General features: G+C 40.4%; 1 pseudogene; it reads right to left on the bottom strand.

The window, feature by feature from the left end:
- Positions 1-291: 291 nt before the first annotated feature.
- On the bottom strand, positions 292-866 carry LOC117020816 (60S ribosomal protein L9-like; annotated as a pseudogene).
- Positions 867-3603: the final 2737 nt, after the last annotated feature.

Here is a 3603-nt window from a genome sequence, read left to right as displayed (position 1 = left end):
TAATGAGAAAAAAGAATCAGGAAATTCATGTGAAACTAGAATCCTGGTTTGGACAATGAGCATATATAGAAATATCAGTGTTTTAATTTTTTTAATTTTTTATTTTTATTTTATTTTATTTTTTTATTATTATTATTTTTTGAAATATCAGTGTTTTTAAAACTCACTTCCTGATGTCATATGAAAATACATGGATTTTTTTTTCAGTACATGACTTTTATCGCGTCTTTAAAATATCACAAATAAGTCTGAGGAATCACTCAGCACTTTGCTGTTTCTGGAGCTTAGATCTTATTCATCAGCCTGCTGAACTGTTCCTCTTTCAGAACACAGACACCCTCCCAACATGTGCTGATACCCTTGTTTTTAACTGTTGTAGCTTGTTGAATCAAAGCAGCTAAATTTGGTACAAGTACAATATCGTTTCCTTCAAGAATTAACTCATCTTTCTGGGCTTGAGATACTGAACAAGCAACACTTGACCTCATCTGAACCCTGCGGATGTATTTTTCACCCAAGAAATTTCGGATTTCAACAGGAGAACCATTCTCCTGCTAACAACGTGTGACGGGGAAGTGAGCACACACAGACCTCATCTTGTAACGAAAGCCCAGTGTGACGCCCTTGATCATGTTCTGTACGTGATCACAGATAGTGCGAACAGTAGCCAGTTCCTTTCTGTCTCCCCGCCATTTGTAACCCCAGAGCCTCTTCTTCTTTCCAAGGAGACTGAGTTCTGCATGGATGTGATTGCAGTCCCTCTGCTGGGCGGCTCTGGGGCCCTTCGCAGTACCTGTGCGTCCCTGCAGAGTGATGTCCGCATTTTCTGGAATGTTCACCATCTGACTGCCGAGAACTGTCTTCATCCTCGCAGTAGAAGTGGCAAAGGGCACAAATGGACGTTTTTAATAGCAAAAATAAAATAAAATAAAATGTTCTTGATAAAAAGCATCTCATCATGAGGTGATGTGCTGATATTGCTCTGGACTCGTCAGTGAAGAATTTCAAACCACTCATGTCAATTACCAGACTTGTGGCTTATACATTAGCAGTTTAATTAAATTATATTTTAAGAGAAAAGATGCTTGTTTGGTATACATTTTAATAATTAGAAATAGCTTTTGTTAACAGGACATTTATCAAAGAAGGACCTTTATAATATGTACCCATATATGCAGTTGGGAAATTTTATCTGGCTGGAAATAAATTCATTTTATAGCAAAAGGAGAAAAAAAGAATTAAAAATGTTCTTGTTGAAAAAATTCTCTTATAACAGAGAATTTTTAAATGATAGAGAATTGATCATTGGACAAGTTTCATCTTATCCATATGTGCAAAACAAAGTCAGTATGGGCTGGTACCGAGAATGTGGGCAAAGACTTAATTATATGATAGTATTTAAATTGAATCTTCTCTCAATCTCAGTGCTCTGGTAGCTCAATGATATTCCTTCCTCCCACTTTGCTGCTTCTCTTCAGATCTCCCTGAGGCTCTGCTTTTGGCTCCTTCCTGAGCTCTTCTTTCTCTACCATCCCCTAAATGTTTGTGTTCCCCAGGGATTTTTCCTTGGCCTACAGCCCTCACACCCTATACCCTCTTCCTGGGTGATTGCATCCTTTCCCATAACATCTATGACCAGTGATGACCAAATTGACTACTCTAAAATCTGTCTCCCGCCAAGGCTTCTCCCAGGAGCTCAGGACTCATTATCTACCTGTCTGCTGGACATCGATACCCAGAGGTCCCACAGGCACCAGTCCCTCTTAAATGTGTTCGGCCACCTGTTTTCTCTGCATCATTTAATGACACCGTCGTTGACCCAGGCAGCCAAGGTAAGAACTTTTTAATTGAGATATAATTCACATATTCCCCCTTTTCAAGTGTACAATTCCATGCTTTTTAGTAAATTCACAGAGTTGTGCAACCAGCCCCACAATCTAGTTTTAGAACATTTTTGCAAAAGATCTCTCGCATCCATTAGCAGTCACTCCTCCCACCCCTGGAAACAACTAATCTATTTTCTGTCTCTATGGATTTTGCCTATTCTGGATATTTCATATAAGTGGGATCATACAATATGTGGTCTTTTGTGACTGACTTCTTTCATTTAGCATAACGTTTGCAAGGTTTGTCCATGTTGTAACGTATATCAGAACTTCATTCTGTCTTACGGCTGAATATTATTCCATTGCATAAATGTATCATATTTTATTTATCCATTCATCAGTTAATGGACATTTGGGTTGTTTCCAATTTTGGCTTTTATAAATAATGCCGCTATGAACATCCACATATAAGTTTTGTGTGGAAATACGTTTTCAGTTCTCTTGGGTCTATGCCTAGAAGTAGAATTTCTGGGTTATATGGTGATCTATGTTTAAGCTTTTGAGGAACTGCCGAACTATTTTCCAAAATGAATATGTCATTTTACAACCCCACCAGCAATGTATGATGGTCAAATTTATTTGGGAGTCAGTTTTGATTCTTCCCTCTCTTTGGGAGTCAGTTTTGATTCTTCCCTCTCTTTTAGTTCACACAGCTAATCAATCGCCCAAGTTTTTCCAATTTAACATCCTAAACATCTCTCAAAACTGTCCCTTGCTCTTCAGTCCTACTACTACTGCTTTGGTCAATCCTACATCATCTCTCACCTGGAATATTGCAATAGCCTCCAAACTGGCTCTTGCCTCTGATTGCTCCTCCACCTGCTGTCAGAATGAGCTTTCTAAAACAGGTATCTGACAACATTATTGCCCTGCTTGACACCCTTTAATGCAGTGGCTCTCAACCCTGGCTCCACAGTAGAATCACCAGGACAGATTCCAAATATCCTGATGCACAGGTTGCACCCCAGGCCTATTAAATCAGAATCTCTGGGGGTGGGATCCAGGCATCAATAGTGTTAAATCTCCCCAGGTGGTTCCAATATAAAGCTAAATTGGAGGAACACTGCTTTAGTGGCTTCCTATTGCTCACAGGATAAAGTTTAAGCTCCTCAATGGCCCACAGGTTCATCATCTAACCCCTCCATACCTGTTCATCTGCATCTCTTGCTCCTCCCTGCCTCACACTGAACACCCCAGCCACACTGATATGCAAATGGTCTCCAACAAAACCATGTTTTTCCTTCCCTGTCCCTGCCTGGAATGTTCTTCCCAGCTCTCTTTGCCTAGGGAGCTCCTACTCCATTCTTTAAGATACAGCACCTCTAGAACTCTTCCTATACCATATTCCTCTTGTTTTGTGTAGTCCGTAAGCCCTATTGGAATAGTCCTCCCCGAAAGACTGGGATACCTCTACCCCCACCCCCTCCTTAGCTCATTCATTCATCTCTCATCATCCCCTGAAATTTATCATGTGCTCTATGAAGAGTTGTCAGATGAATAAATGAACAAATATCCTCAAACGAGTTGCAATACAATATTTATTGTGTGCCATCTTAACAATCAGACTCTGAAGGCAACTGGGCCAGAGTAGACAAGTACTTCAACCATGGAGGAAGGACCCACACCAGCACACAGCTCCCCTAGCCAGGAGAATCTTAGGTACCTCAGAATTCTGTCCTCAACCAGACAGGTGGCTCTTGACTAGAACACACTGCAC

Source organism: Rhinolophus ferrumequinum, chromosome X, assembly GCF_004115265.2.
Source record: "Rhinolophus ferrumequinum isolate MPI-CBG mRhiFer1 chromosome X, mRhiFer1_v1.p, whole genome shotgun sequence".
Classification (NCBI taxonomy): domain Eukaryota; kingdom Metazoa; phylum Chordata; class Mammalia; order Chiroptera; family Rhinolophidae; genus Rhinolophus; species Rhinolophus ferrumequinum.
This window is presented reverse-complemented; position numbering and strand designations above follow the sequence as displayed.